At 36.9% G+C, this 16,466-nt stretch overlaps 1 long non-coding RNA gene across 1 annotated transcript in view; it reads left to right on the top strand.

Moving 5' to 3' along the window:
- The window catches only part of LOC137839673 (uncharacterized), a 146,236-nt gene extending 131,416 nt beyond the window's left edge, over nucleotides 1–14,820 (top strand). Inside the window, exon 2 of the long non-coding RNA XR_011085729.1 lies at nucleotides 237–14,820. This is a non-coding gene — a long non-coding RNA (uncharacterized lncRNA). The remainder of the gene's footprint in view (nucleotides 1–236) is intronic.
- The last annotated feature ends 1,646 nt before the right edge of the window (nucleotides 14,821–16,466 follow it).

Here is a 16,466-nt window from a genome sequence, read left to right on the forward strand (position 1 = left end):
GAATCTGCCATTAAGAATGAATGGGGAAAAAAATGCCACAAAATCGTGAATTTTGTGAAAACGGAAAATTTTTCGAACAAAAAAAATGTAAGCAGCCGTGTCATGAATATTTGGAATAAGTGAAAAGTGGAACGGAGTGAATCGGTTGAAGTATGTGGAAGGAGTTAAGCGTCAAAAAAGTGAGCGGAATAAGTAGAATAATAATAATAAAGGACAGCAATAACAATAGTGTGAAGGTCTTCACCTTCACACTAATAATAACTAGAATTTGCAATTCCTGAAGAAATTGCGTGTGAAGGTGAAGAGGTTGAATAAATACTTGGGGAATGCTGCAGAATGATGTTGAAAAGAGTTGAATCGGTTGAAAAATGTAGAAATTACAAGGGAAAAGGAAATTTGGGAAAATTGGGTGTGAATTTCAAAACTGAAATTTTGGAATATTGGGTAAGTGGGAAGTTGTGGAATAGGTAGGAAAATGATGAACAGTTGAAAGGTGGAATGGGTTGAATAAGTTGAATGGGTTGAATAAGTTGAAAAAAGTAGAAATTAGAGTAGAAAACCAAAATTGAACAGTTGAAAGTTGGAACGAGTTGAATCGGTTAAAAAATGTAGAAGTTAGAGCAAATCTTGAATCCTAATAAAGAATGAATGGGAATTAAAAGAAAAAAAAATTGCGCCAAAATCTTTTGAAATTTGGAACAAAAGGAAAAAAAACGGCTTCAGGAGGTTCACTTTTGGGGTTAAAATGTAGAAACGGGTTTAATCGGTCAAAATTTGCAAAAGTTAGCGCAAATGTAGGTATTTTGGGCACTTAATGTTGAAATATGGTCACTTCCGGTTTGATTTGGGTCACTTCCGGTCTATTTGCGTCACTTCCGGTTTGATTAGAGGCACTTCCGGTCCAGCTGAGGCCACTTCCGGTTTATTTGGGGTCACTCCCGGTTTGAAAAGGTCACTTCCGGTTTGATTTGGGGTCACTTCCGGTTTGATTTGGGGTCACTTCCGGTTTACCTGAGGTCACTTCCGGTTCATTTGGGGTCAATTCCGGTTTGATTTGGGGCACTTCCGGTTCATTCCGGGTTCATTGGGGCACTTCAGGGTCAATCCAAGATGGCCGCCACTCTGGAAGTGGGGGTCAAGGGTTGAATTGTGGAAGTGGGGGTGAAGGGGGTGAATATGGTAAGCATAAGGTGAACAAAGTGAATAAAGTTGGAATGGGTTGAATCGGTTGAAAAATGTAGAAATTAGAAGGGAAAAACTAAATTTTGGGAAAATTTGGTGTGAATTTCAAAATTGAAAATTTGGAAATTTTGCTAAGTGGGAAGGTGTGGAATAGGTAGGCAAAAGATGAACAGTTGAAAGTTGGAACGAGTTGAATCGGTGGAAAAATGTAGAAACTAGAAGTGAAAAACTAAATTTTGTGCAATTTTGCAAAATTTTGTGCAAATTTTAAAAGTGAAAACGTGAAATTTTTGAATTTGGCAAGTTTGGGAATGTCCCCAATGTGATTTGAATGTGTTGAAATAAGTGAATTTCAAACTGGAACAACAAAAATGTGAAATGTTGAATCTGCCATTAAGAATGAATGGGGAAAAAAATGCCACAAAATCGTGAATTTTGTGAAAACGGAAAATTTTTCGAACAAAAAAAATGTAAGCAGCCGTGTCATGAATATTTGGAATAAGTGAAAAGTGGAACGGAGTGAATCGGTTGAAGTATGTGGAAGGAGTTAAGCGTCAAAAAAGTGAGCGGAATAAGTAGAATAATAATAATAACTAGAATTTGCAATTCCTGAAGAAATTGCGTGTGAAGGTGAAGAGGTTGAATAACTACTTGGGGAATGTTGCAGAATGATGTTGAAAAGAGTTGAATCGGTTGAAAAATGTAGAAATTACAAGGGAAAAAGGAAATTTGGGAAAATTGGGTGTGAATTTCAAAATTGAAAATTTGGAATTTTGGGTAAGTGGGAAGTTGTGGAATAGGTAGGAAAATGATGAACAAGTGAAAGGTAGAATGAGTTGAATAAGTTGAAAATGTAGAAATTAGAGTAGAAAAACAAAATTGTAGAGATTTTTTGGTAAGTGGGAAGTTGTGGAATAGGAAGGCAAAAGAGGAACAGTTGAAAGTTGGAACGAGTTGAATCGGTTAAAAAATGTAGAAGTTAGAGCAAATCTTGAATCCTAATAGAGAATGAATGGGAATTAAAAGAAAAAAAAATTGCACCAAAAGTTTCAGAAATTTGGAACAAAAGGAAAAAAAACAGCTTCAGGAGGTTCACTTTTGGGGTTAAAATGTTGAAATGGGTTTAATCGGGCAAAATTTGCAAAAGTTAGCGCAAATGTAGGTATTTAGGGCACTTAATGTTGAAATATGGTCATTTCCGGTTTGATTTGGGTCACTTCCGGTTTGATTATAGGCACTTCCGGTCTAGCTGAGGTCACTTCCGGTTTATTTGGGGTCACTTCCGGTTTAAAAAGGTCACTTCCGGTTGAAAAAGGTCACTTCCGGTTTGATTTGGGGTCACTTCCGGTTTGATTTGGGGTCACTTCCGGTTTACCTGAGGTCACTTCCGGTTCATTTGGGGTCAATCCCGGTTTGATTTGGGGCACTTCCGGTTCATTCCGCGTACATTGGGGCACTTCAGGGTCAATCCAAGATGGCCGCCACTCTGGAAGTGGGGGTCAAGGGTTGAATTGTGGAAGTGGGGGTGAAGGGGGTGAATATGGTAAGCATAAGGTGAACATAGTGAATAAAGTTGGAATGGGTTGAATCGGTCGAAAAATATAGAAATTAGAAGGGAAAAACTAAATTTTTGGAAAATTTGGTGACAATTTCAAAATTGAAAATTTGGAAATTTTGCTCAGTGGGAAGGTGTGGAATAGGTAGGCAAAAGATGAACAGTTGAAAGTTGGAACGGGTTGAATCGGTGGAAAAATGTAGAAATTAGAAGTGAAAAACTAAATTTAGTGAAATTTCGCAAAATTTTGTGCAAATTTTAAAAGTTAAAACGTGAAATTTTTGAATTTGGCAAGTTTGGGAATGTCCCCAATGTGATTTGAATGTGTTGAAATAAGTGAATTTCAAACTGGAACAACAAAAATGTGAAATGTTGAATCTGCCATTAAGAATGAATGGGGAAGAATTTGCCAGAATTTTGTGAATTTTGCGAAAACGGAAAATTTTTTGAACGAAAAAAATGTAAGCACCCGTGTCATGAATATTTGGAATCAGTGAAAAGTGGAATGGAGTGAATCGGTTGAAGTATGTGGAAGTAGTTAACGGACAAAAAAGTGAGCGGAATAAGTAGAATAATAATAATAATAACTAGAATTTGCAATTCCTGAAGAAATTGCGTGTGAAGGTGAAGAGGTTGAATAAATACTTGGGGAATGCTGCAGAATGATGTTGAAAAGAGTTGAATCGGTTGAAAAATGTAGAAATTACAAGGGAAAAGGAAATTTGGGAAAATTGGGTGTGAATTTCAAAACTGAAATTTTGGAATTTTGGGTAAGTGGGAAGTTGTGGAATAGGTAGGAAAATGATGAACAGTTGAAAGGTGGAATGGGTTGAATAAGTTGAATGGGTTGAATAAGTTGAAAAAAGTAGAAATTAGAGTAGAAAACCAAAATTGAACAGTTGAAAGTTGGAACGAGTTGAATCGGTTAAAAGATGTAGAAGTTAGAGCAAATCTTGAATCCTAATAAAGAATGAATGGGAATTAAAAGAAAAAAAAATTGCGCCAAAATCTTTTGAAATTTGGAACAAAAGGAAAAAAAACGGCTTCAGGAGGTTCACTTTTGGGGTTAAAATGTAGAAACGGGTTTAATCGGTCAAAATTTGCAAAAGTTAGCGCAAATGTAGGTATTTTGGGCACTTAATGTTGAAATATGGTCACTTCCGGTTTGATTTGGGTCACTTCCGGTCTATTTGGGTCACTTCCGGTTTGATTAGAGGCACTTCCGGTCTAGCTGAGGTCACTTCCGGTTTATTTGGGGTCACTTCCGGTTTAAAAAGGTCACTTCCGGTTTGATTTGGGGTCACTTCCGGTTTGATTTGGGGTCACTTCCGGTTTACCTGAGGTCACTTCCGGTTCATTTGGGGTCAATTCCGGTTTGATTTGGGGCACTTCCAGTTCATTCCGGGTTCATTGGGGCACTTCAGGGTCAATCCAAGATGGCCGCCACTCTGGAAGTGGGGGTCAAGGGTTGAATTGTGGAAGTGGGGGTGAAGGGGGTGAATATGGTAAGCATAAGGTGAACAAAGTGAATAAAGTTGGAATGGGTTGAATCGGTTGAAAAATGTAGAAATTAGAAGGGAAAAACTAAATTTTGGGAAAATTTGGTGTGAATTTCAAAATTGAAAATTTGGAAATTTTGCTAAGTGGGAAGGTGTGGAATAGGTAGGCAAAAGATGAACAGTTGAAAGTTGGAACGAGTTGAATCGGTGGAAAAATGTAGAAACTAGAAGTGAAAAACTAAATTTTGTGAAATTTTGTGAAATTTTGTGCAAATTTTAAAAGTGAAAACGTGAAATTTTTGAATTTGGCAAGTTTGGGAATGTCCCCAATGTGATTTGAATGTGTTGAAATAAGTGAATTTCAAACTGGAACAACAAAAATGTGAAATGTTGAATCTGCCATTAAGAATGAATGGGGAAAAAAATGCCACAAAATCGTGAATTTTGTGAAAACGGAAAATTTTTCGAACAAAAAAAATGTAAGCAGCCGTGTCATGAATATTTGGAATAAGTGAAAAGTGGAACGGAGTGAATCGGTTGAAGTATGTGGAAGGAGTTAAGCGTCAAAAAAGTGAGCGGAATAAGTAGAATAATAATAATAATAATAATAATAATAAAGGACAGCAATAACAATAGTGTGAAGGTCTTCACCTTCACACTAACTAGAATTTGCAATTCCTGAAGAAATTGCGTGTGAAGGTGAAGAGGTTGAATAAATACTTGGGGAATGCTGCAGAATGATGTTGAAAAGAGTTGAATCGGTTGAAAAATGTAGAAATTACAAGGGAAAAAGGAAATTTGGGAAAATTGGGTGTGAATTTCAAAATTGAAAATTTGGAATTTTGGGTAAGTGGGAAGTTGTGAAATAGGTAGGAAAATGATGAACAGTTGAAAGGTGGAATGGGTTGAATAAGTTGAAAATGTAGAAATTAGAGTAGAAAAACAAAATTGTAGAGAATTTTTGGTAAGTGGGAAGTTGTGGAATAGGAAGGCAAAAGAGGAACAGTTGAAAGTTGGAACGAGTTGAATTGGTTAAAAAATGTAGAAGTTAGAGCAAATCTTGAATCCTAATAGAGAATGAATGGGAATTAAAAGAAAAAAAAAATGCACCAAAAGTTTCTGAAATTTGGAACAAAAGGAAAAAAACGGCTTCAGGAGGTTCACTTTTGGGGTTAAAATGTTGAAATGGGTTTAATCGGGCAAAATTTGCAAAAGTTAGCGCAAATGTAGGTAATTAGGGCACTTAATGTTGAAATATGGTCATTTCCGGTTTGATTTGGGTCACTTCCGGTTTGATTAGAGGCACTTCCGGTCTAGCTCAGGTCACTTCCGGTTTATTTGGGGTCACTTCCGGTTTAAAAAGGTCACTTCCGGTTGAAAAAGGTCACTTCCGGTTTGATTTGGGGTCACTTCCGGTTTGATTTGGGGTCACTTCCGGTTTACCTGAGGTCACTTCCGGTTCATTTGGGGTCAATCCCGGTTTGATTTGGGGCACTTCCAGTTCATTCCGCGTACATTGGGGCACTTCAGGGTCAATCCAAGATGGCCGCCACTCTGGAAGTGGGGGTCAAGGGTTGAATTGTGGAAGTGGGGGTGAAGGGGGTGAATATGGTAAGCATAAGGTGAACAAAGTGAATAAAGTTGGAATGGGTTGAATCGGTCGAAAAATATAGAAATTAGAAGGGAAAAACTAAATTTTTGGAAAATTTGGTGTGAATTTCAAAATTGAAAATTTGGAAATTTTGCTAAGTGGGAAGGTGTGGAATAGGTAGGCAAAAGATGAACAGTTGAAAGTTGGAACGAGTTGAATCGGTGGAAAAATGTAGAAATTAGAAGTGAAAAACTAAATTTAGTGAAATTTTGCAAAATTTTGTGCAAATTTTAAAAGTGAAAACGTGAAATTTGTGAATTTGGCAAGTTTGGGAATGTCCCAAATGTGATTTGAATGTGTTGAAATAAGTGAATTTCAAACTGGAACAACAAAAATGTGAAATGTTGAATCTGCCATTAAGAATGAATGGGGAAGAATTTGCCGGAATTTTGTGAATTTTGCGAAAACGGAAAATTTTTTGAACGAAAAAAATGTAAGCACCCGTGTCATGAATATTTGGAATCAGTGAAAAGTGGAATGGAGTGAATCGGTTGAAGTATGTGGAAGTAGTTAACGGACAAAAAAGTGAGCGGAATAAGTAGAATAATAATAATAATAATAATAAAGGACAGCAATAACAATAGTGTGAAGGTCTTCACCTTCACACTAATAATAATAAAGGACAGCAATAACAATAGTGTGAAGGTCTTCACCTTCACACTAACTAGAATTTGCAATTCCTGAAGAAATTGCGTGTGAAGGTGAAGAGGTTGAATAAATACTTGGGGAATGTTGCAGAATGATGTTGAAAAGAGTTGAATCGGTTGAAAAATGTAGAAATTACAAGGGAAAAAGGAAATTTGGGAAAATTGGGTGTGAATTTCAAAATTGAAAATTTGGAATTTTGGGTAAGTGGGAAGTTGTGGAATAGGTAGGAAAATGATGAACAGTTGAAAGGTGGAATGGGTTGAATAAGTTGAAAATGTAGAAATTAGAGTAGAAAAACAAAATTGTAGAGAATTTTTGGTAAGTGGGAAGTTGTGGAATAGGAAGGCAAAAGAGGAACAGTTGAAAGTTGGAACGAGTTGAATCGGTTAAAAAATGTAGAAGTTAGAGCAAATCTTGAATCCTAATAGAGAATGAATCGGAATTAAAAGAAAAAAAAATTGCACCAAAACTTTCTGAAATTTGGAACAAAAGGAAAGAAACGGCTTCAGGAGGTTCACTTTTGGGGTTAAAATGTTGAAATGGGTTTAATCGGGCAAAATTTGCAAAAGTTAGCGCAAATGTAGGTATTTAGGGCACTTAATGTTGAAATATGGTCACTTCCGGTTTGATTTGGTCACTTCCGGTCTATTTGGGTCACTTCCGGTTTGATTAGAGGCACTTCCGGTCTAGCTGAGGTCACTTCCGGTTTATTTGGGGTCACTTCCGGTTTAAAAAGGTCACTTCCGGTTTGATTTGGGGTCACTTCCGGTTTGATTTGGGGTCACTTCCGGTTTACCTGAGGTCACTTCCGGTTCATTTGGGGTCAATTCCGGTTTGATTTGGGGCACTTCCAGTTCATTCCGGTTCATTGGGGCACTTCAGGGTCAATCCAAGATGGCCGCCACTCTGGAAGTGGGGGTCAAGGGTTGAATTGTGGAAGTGGGGGTGAAGGGGGTGAATATGGTAAGCATAAGGTGAACAAAGTGAATAAAGTTGGAATGGGTTGAATCGGTTGAAAAATGTAGAAATTAGAAGGGAAAAACTAAATTTTGGGAAAATTTGGTGTGAATTTCAAAATTGAAAATTTGGAAATTTTGCTAAGTGGGAAGGTGTGGAATAGGTAGGCAAAAGATGAACAGTTGAAAGTTGGAACGAGTTGAATCGGTGGAAAAATGTAGAAACTAGAAGTGAAAAACTAAATTTTGTGAAATTTTGCAAAATTTTGTGCAAATTTTAAAAGTGAAAACGTGAAATTTTTGAATTTGGCAAGTTTGGGAATGTCCCCAATGTGATTTGAATGTGTTGAAATAAGTGAATTTCAAACTGGAACAACAAAAATGTGAAATGTTGAATCTGCCATTAAGAATGAATGGGGAAAAAAATGCCACAAAATCGTGAATTTTGTGAAAACGGAAAATTTTTCGAACAAAAAAAATGTAAGCAGCCGTGTCATGAATATTTGGAATAAGTGAAAAGTGGAACGGAGTGAATCGGTTGAAGTATGTGGAAGGAGTTAAGCGTCAAAAAAGTGAGCGGAATAAGTAGAATAATAATAATAATAATAATAATAATAAAGGACAGCAATAACAATAGTGTGAAGGTCTTCACCTTCACACTAATAAAGGACAGCAATAACAATAGTGTGAAGGTCTTCACCTTCACACTAACTAGAATTTGCAATTCCTGAAGAAATTGCGTGTGAAGGTGAAGAGGTTGAATAAATACTTGGGGAATGTTGCAGAATGATGTTGAAAAGAGTTGAATCGGTTGAAAAATGTAGAAATTACAAGGGAAAAAGGAAATTTGGGAAAATTGGGTGTGAATTTCAAAATTGAAAATTTGGAATTTTGGGTAAATGGGAAGTTGTGGAATAGGTAGGAAAATGATGAACAGTTGAAAGGTGGAATGGGTTGAATAAGTTGAAAATGTAGAAATTAGAGTAGAAAAACAAAATTGTAGAGAATTTTTGGTAAGTGGGAAGTTGTGGAATAGGAAGGCAAAAGAGGAACAGTTGAAAGTTGGAACGAGTTGAATCGGTTAAAAAATGTAGAAGTTAGAGCAAATCTTGAATCCTAATAGAGAATGAATGGGAATTAAAAGAAAAAAAAATTGCACCAAAAGTTTCTGAAATTTGGAACAAAAGGAAAGAAACGGCTTCAGGAGGTTCACTTTTGGGGTTAAAATGTTGAAATGGGTTTAATCGGGCAAAATTTGCAAAAGTTAGCGCAAATGTAGGTAATTAGGGCACTTAATGTTGAAATATGGTCATTTCCGGTTTGATTTGGGTCACTTCCGGTTTGATTAGAGGCACTTCCGGTCTAGCTCAGGTCACTTCCGGTTTATTTGGGGTCACTTCCGGTTTAAAAAGGTCACTTCCGGTTGAAAAAGGTCACTTCCGGTTTGATTTGGGGTCACTTCCGGTTTGATTTGGGGTCACTTCCGGTTTACCTGAGGTCACTTCCGGTTCATTTGGGGTCAATTCCGGTTTGATTTGGGGCACTTCCAGTTCATTCCGGGTTCATTGGGGCACTTCAGGGTCAATCCAAGATGGCCGCCACTCTGGAAGTGGGGGTCAAGGGTTGAATTGTGGAAGTGGGGGTGAAGGGGGTGAATATGGTAAGCATAAGGTGAACAAAGTGAATAAAGTTGGAATGGGTTGAATCGGTTGAAAAATGTAGAAATTAGAAGGGAAAAAAATAAATTTTGGGAAAATTTGGTGTGAATTTCAAAATTGAAAATTTGGAAATTTTGCTAAGTGGGAAGGTGTGGAATAGGTAGGCAAAAGATGAACAGTTGAAAGTTGGAACGAGTTGAATCGGTGGAAAAATGTAGAAACTAGAAGTGAAAAACTAAATTTTGTGAAATTTTGCAAAATTTTGTGCAAATTTTAAAAGTGAAAACGTGAAATTTTTGAATTTGGCAAGTTTGGGAATGTCCCCAATGTGATTTGAATGTGTTGAAATAAGTGAATTTCAAACTGGAACAACAAAAATGTGAAATGTTGAATCTGCCATTAAGAATGAATGGGGAAAAAAATGCCACAAAATCGTGAATTTTGTGAAAACGGAAAATTTTTCGAACAAAAAAAATGTAAGCAGCCGTGTCATGAATATTTGGAATAAGTGAAAAGTGGAACGGAGTGAATCGGTTGAAGTATGTGGAAGGAGTTAAGCGTCAAAAAAGTGAGCGGAATAAGTAGAATAATAATAATAATAACTAGAATTTGCAATTCCTGAAGAAATTGCGTGTGAAGGTGAAGAGGTTGAATAAATACTTGGGGAATGCTGCAGAATGATGTTGAAAAGAGTTGAATCGGTTGAAAAATGTAGAAATTACAAGGGAAAAGGGAAATTTGGGAAAATTGGGTGTGAATTTCAAAATTGAAAATTTGGAATTTTGGGTGTGGGAAGTTGTGGAATAGGTAGGAAAATGATGAACAGTTGAAAGGTGGAATGGGTTGAATAAGTTGAATGGGTTGAATAAGTTGAAAAAAGTAGAAATTAGAGTAGAAAACCAAAATTGAACAGTTGAAAGTTGGAACGAGTTGAATCGGTTAAAAAATGTAGAAGTTAGAGCAAATCTTGAATCCTAATAAAGAATGAATGGGAATTAAAAGAAAAAAAATTGCGCCAAAATCTTTTGAAATTTGGAACAAAAGGAAAAAAAACGGCTTCAGGAGGTTCACTTTTGGGGTTAAAATGTAGAAACGGGTTTAATCGGTCAAAATTTGCAAAAGTTAGCGCAAATGTAGGTATTTTGGGCACTTAATGTTGAAATATGGTCACTTCCGGTTTGATTTGGGTCACTTCCGGTCTATTTGGGTCACTTCCGGTTTGATTAGAGGCACTTCCGGTCTAGCTGAGGTCACTTCCGGTTTATTTGGGGTCACTTCCGGTTTAAAAAGGTCACTTCCGGTTTGATTTGGGGTCACTTCCGGTTTGATTTGGGGTCACTTCCGGTTTACCTGAGGTCACTTCCGGTTCATTTGGGGTCAATTCCGGTTTGATTTGGGGCACTTCCAGTTCATTCCGGGTTCATTGGGGCACTTCAGGGTCAATCCAAGATGGCCGCCACTCTGGAAGTGGGGGTCAAGGGTTGAATTGTGGAAGTGGGGGTGAAGGGGGTGAATATGGTAAGCATAAGGTGAACAAAGTGAATAAAGTTGGAATGGGTTGAATCGGTTGAAAAATGTAGAAATTAGAAGGGAAAAACTAAATTTTGGGAAAATTTGGTGTGAATTTCAAAATTGAAAATTTGGAAATTTTGCTAAGTGGGAAGGTGTGGAATAGGTAGGCAAAAGATGAACAGTTGAAAGTTGGAACGAGTTGAATCGGTGGAAAAATGTAGAAACTAGAAGTGAAAAACTAAATTTTGTGAAATTTTGCAAAATTTTGTGCAAATTTTAAAAGTGAAAACGTGAAATTTTTGAATTTGGCAAGTTTGGGAATGTCCCCAATGTGATTTGAATGTGTTGAAATAAGTGAATTTCAAACTGGAACAACAAAAATGTGAAATGTTGAATCTGCCATTAAGAATGAATGGGGAAAAAAATGCCACAAAATCGTGAATTTTGTGAAAACGGAAAATTTTTCGAACAAAAAAAATGTAAGCAGCCGTGTCATGAATATTTGGAATAAGTGAAAAGTGGAACGGAGTGAATCGGTTGAAGTATGTGGAAGGAGTTAAGCGTCAAAAAAGTGAGCGGAATAAGTAGAATAATAATAATAATAATAATAAAGGACAGCAATAACAATAGTGTGAAGGTCTTCACCTTCACACTAACTAGAATTTGCAATTCCTGAAGAAATTGCGTGTGAAGGTGAAGAGGTTGAATAAATACTTGGGGAATGTTGCAGAATGATGTTGAAAAGAGTTGAATCGGTTGAAAAATGTAGAAATTACAAGGGAAAAAGGAAATTTGGGAAAATTGGGTGTGAATTTCAAAATTGAAAATTTGGAATTTTGGGTAAGCGGGAAGTTGTGGAATAGGTAGGAAAATGATGAACAGTTGAAAGGTGGAATGGGTTGAATAAGTTGAAAATGTAGAAATTAGAGTAGAAAAACAAAATTGTAGAGAATTTTTTTGTAAGTGGGAAGTTGTGGAATAGGAAGGCAAAAGAGGAACAGTTGAAAGTTGGAACGAGTTGAATCGGTTAAAAAATGTAGAAGTTAGAGCAAATCTTGAATCCTAATAGAGAATGAATGGGAATTAAAAGAAAAAAAAATTGCACCAAAAGTTTCTGAAATTTGGAACAAAAGGAAAAAAAACGGCTTCAGGAGGTTCACTTTTGGGGTTAAAATGTTGAAATGGGTTTAATCGGGCAAAATTTGCAAAAGTTAGCGCAAATGTAGGTATTTAGGGCACTTAATGTTGAAATATGGTCATTTCCGGTTTGATTTGGGTCACTTCCGGTTTGATTAGAGGCACTTCCGGTCCAGCTGAGGTCACTTCCGGTTTATTTGGGGTCACTTCCGGTTGAAAAAGGTCACTTCCGGTTGAAAAAGGTCACTTCCGGTTTGATTTGGGGTCACTTCCGGTTTGATTTGGGGTCACTTCCGGTTTACCTGAGGTCACTTCCGGTTCATTTGGGGTCAATTCCGGTTTGATTTGGGGCACTTCCAGTTCATTCCGGGTTCATTGGGGCACTTCAGGGTCAATCCAAGATGGCCGCCACTCTGGAAGTGGGGGTCAAGGGTTGAATTGTGGAAGTGGGGGTGAAGGGGGTGAATATGGTAAGCATAAGGTGAACAAAGTGAATAAAGTTGGAATGGGTTGAATCGGTTGAAAAATGTAGAAATTAGAAGGGAAAAACTAAATTTTGGGAAAATTTGGTGTGAATTTCAAAATTGAAAATTTGGAAATTTTGCTAAGTGGGAAGGTGTGGAATAGGTAGGCAAAAGATGAACAGTTGAAAGTTGGAACGAGTTGAATCGGTGGAAAAATGTAGAAACTAGAAGTGAAAAACTAAATTTTGTGAAATTTTGCAAAATTTTGTGCAAATTTTAAAAGTGAAAACGTGAAATTTTTGAATTTGGCAAGTTTGGGAATGTCCCCAATGTGATTTGAATGTGTTGAAATAAGTGAATTTCAAACTGGAACAACAAAAATGTGAAATGTTGAATCTGCCATTAAGAATGAATGGGGAAAAAAATGCCACAAAATCGTGAATTTTGTGAAAACGGAAAATTTTTCGAACAAAAAAAATGTAAGCAGCCGTGTCATGAATATTTGGAATAAGTGAAAAGTGGAACGGAGTGAATCGGTTGAAGTATGTGGAAGGAGTTAAGCGTCAAAAAAGTGAGCGGAATAAGTAGAATAATAACTAGAATTTGCAATTCCTGAAGAAATTGCGTGTGAAGGTGAAGAGGTTGAATAAATACTTGGGGAATGTTGCAGAATGATGTTGAAAAGAGTTGAATCGGTTGAAAAATGTAGAAATTACAAGGGAAAAAGGAAATTTGGGAAAATTGGGTGTGAGTTACAAAATTGAAAATTTGGAATTTTGGGTAAGTGGGAAGTTGTGGAATAGGTAGGAAAATGATGAACAGTTGAAAGGTCGAATGGGTTGAATAAGTTGAAAAATGTAGAAATTAGATTAGAAAAACAAAATTGTAGAGAATTTTTGGTAAGTGGGTAGTTGTGGAATAGGAAGGCAAAAGAAGAACAGTTCAAAGTTGGAACAAGTTGAATCGGTTAAAAAATGTAGAAGTTAGAGCAAATCTTGAATCCTAATAGAGAATGAATGGGAATTAAAAGAAAAAAAATTGCACCAAAATTTTTTGAAATTTGGAACAAAAGGAAAAAAACAGCTTTAGGAGGTTCACTTTTGGGGTTAAAATGTTGAAATGGGTTTAATCGGGCAAAATTTGCAAAAGTTAGCGCAAATGTAGGTATTTAGGGCACTTAATGTTGAAATATGGTCACTTCCGGTTTGATTTGGGTCACTTCCGGTCTATTTGGGTCACTTCCGGTTTGATTAGAGGTACTTCCGGTCTAGCTGAGGTCACTTCCGGTTTATTTGGGGTCACTTCCGGTTTAAAAAGGTCACTTCCGGTTTGATTTGGGGTCACTTCCGGTTTGATTTGGGGTCACTTCCGGTTTACCTGTGGTCACTTCCGGTTCATTTGGGGTCAATTCCGGTTTGATTTGGGGCACTTCCAGTTCATTCCGGGTTCATTGGGGCACTTCAGGGTCAATCCAAGATGGCCGCCACTCTGGAAGTGGGGGTCAAGGGTTGAATTGTGGAAGTGGGGGTGAAGGGGGTGAATATGGTAAGCATAAGGTGAACAAAGTGAATAAAGTTGGAATGGGTTGAATCGGTTGAAAAATGTAGAAATTAGAAGGGAAAAACTAAATTTTGGGAAAATTTGGTGTGAATTTCAAAATTGAAAATTTGGAAATTTTACTAAGTGGGAAGGTGTGGAATAGGTAGGCAAAAGATGAACAGTTGAAAGTTGGAACGAGTTGAATCGGTGGAAAAATGTAGAAACTAGAAGTGAAAAACTAAATTTTGTGAAATTTTGCAAAATTTTGTGCAAATTTTAAAAGTGAAAACGTGAAATTTTTGAATTTGGCAAGTTTGGGAATGTCCCCAATGTGATTTGAATGTGTTGAAATAAGTGAATTTCAAACTGGAACAACAAAAATGTGAAATGTTGAATCTGCCATTAAGAATGAATGGGGAAAAAAATGCCACAAAATCGTGAATTTTGTGAAAACGGAAAATTTTTCGAACAAAAAAAATGTAAGCAGCCGTGTCATGAATATTTGGAATAAGTGAAAAGTGGAACGGAGTGAATCGGTTGAAGTATGTGGAAGGAGTTAAGCGTCAAAAAAGTGAGCGGAATAAGTAGAATAATAATAATAATAATAAAGGACAGCAATAACAATAGTGTGAAGGTCTTCACCTTCACACTAATAATAACTAGAATTTGCAATTCCTGAAGAAATTGCGTGTGAAGGTGAAGAGGTTGAATAAATACTTGGGGAATGTTGCAGAATGATGTTGAAAAGAGTTGAATCGGTTGAAAAATGTAGAAATTACAAGGGAAAAAGGAAATTTGGGAAAATTGGGTGTGAATTTCAAAATTGAAAATTTGGAATTTTGGGTAAGTGGGAAGTTGTGGAATAGGTAGGAAAATGATGAACAGTTGAAAGGTGGAATGGGTTGAATAAGTTGAAAATGTAGAAATTAGAGTAGAAAAACAAAATTGTAGAGAATTTTTGGTAAGTGGGAAGTTGTGGAATAGGAAGGCAAAAGAGGAACAGTTGAAAGTTGGAACGAGTTGAATCGGTTAAAAAATGTAGAAGTTAGAGCAAATCTTGAATCCTAATAGAGAATGAATGGGAATTAAAAGAAAAAAAAATTGCACCAAAAGTTTCTGAAATTTGGAACAAAAGGAAAGAAACGGCTTCAGGAGGTTCACTTTTGGGGTTAAAATGTTGAAATGGGTTTAATCGGGCAAAATTTGCAAAAGTTAGCGCAAATGTAGGTATTTAGGGCACTTAATGTTGAAATATGGTCATTTCCGGTTTGATTTGGGTCACTTCCGGTTTGATTAGAGGCACTTCCGGTCCAGCTGAGGTCACTTCCGGTTTATTTGGGGTCACTTCCGGTTGAAAAAGGTCACTTCCGGTTTAAAAAGGTCACTTCCGGTTTGATTTGGGGTCACTTCCGGTTTACCTGAGGTCACTTCCTGTTCATTTGGGGTCACTTCCGGTTTGATTTGGGTCACTTCCGGTCTATTAAGGTCACTTCCGGTTTGATTAGAGGCACTTCCGGTCTATTTAGGTCACTTCCGGTTTGATTAGAGGCACTTCCGGTCTAGCTGAGGTCACTTCCGGTTTATTTGGGGTCACTTCCGGTTGAAAAAGGTCACTTCCGGTTTGATTTGGGGTCACTTCCGGTTTGATTTGGGGTCACTTCCGGTTTACCTGAGGTCACTTCCGGTTCATTTGGGGTCAATTCCGGTTTGATTTGGGGCACTTCCAGTTCATTCCGGGTTCATTGGGGCACTTCAGGGTCAATCCAAGATGGCCGCCACTCTGGAAGTGGGGGTCAAGGGTTGAATTGTGGAAGTGGGGGTGAAGGGGGTGAATATGGTAAGCATAAGGTGAACAAAGTGAATAAAGTTGGAATGGGTTGAATCGGTTGAAAAATGTAGAAATTAGAAGGGAAAAACTAAATTTTGGGAAAATTTGGTGTGAATTTCAAAATATAAAATTTGGAAATTTTGCTAAGTGGGAAGGTGTGGAATAGGTAGGCAAAAGATGAACAGTTGAAAGTTGGAACGAGTTGAATCGGTGGAAAAATGTAGAAAATAGAAGTGAAAAACTAAATTTTGTGAAATTTTGCAAAATTTTGTGCAAATTTTAAAAGTGAAAACGTGAAATTTTTGAATTTGGCAAGTTTGGGAATGTCCCCAATGTGATTTGAATGTGTTGAAATAAGTGAATTTCAAACTGGAACAACAAAAATGTGAAATGTTGAATCTGCCATTAAGAATGAATGGGGAAAAAAATGCCACAAAATCGTGAATTTTGTGAAAACGGAAAATTTTTCGAACAAAAAAAATGTAAGCAGCCGTGTCATGAATATTTGGAATAAGTGAAAAGTGGAACGGAGTGAATCGGTTGAAGTATGTGGAAGCAGTTAAGCGTCAAAAAAGTGAGCGGAATAAGTAGAATAATAATAATAATAATAATAATAAAGGACAGCAATAACAATAGTGTGAAGGTCTTCACCTTCACACTAATAATAAAGGACAGCAATAACAATAGTGTGAAGGTCTTCACCTTCACACTAATAATAAAGGACAGCAATAACAATAGTGTGAAGGTCTTCACCTTCACACTAATAAAGGACAGCAATAACAATAGTGTGAAGGTCTTCACCTTCACACTAATAATAAAGGACAGCAATAACAATAG

The sequence above is a fragment of the Syngnathus scovelli genome, chromosome 18 (genome assembly GCF_024217435.2).
Source record: "Syngnathus scovelli strain Florida chromosome 18, RoL_Ssco_1.2, whole genome shotgun sequence".
NCBI lineage: Eukaryota > Metazoa > Chordata > Actinopteri > Syngnathiformes > Syngnathidae > Syngnathus > Syngnathus scovelli.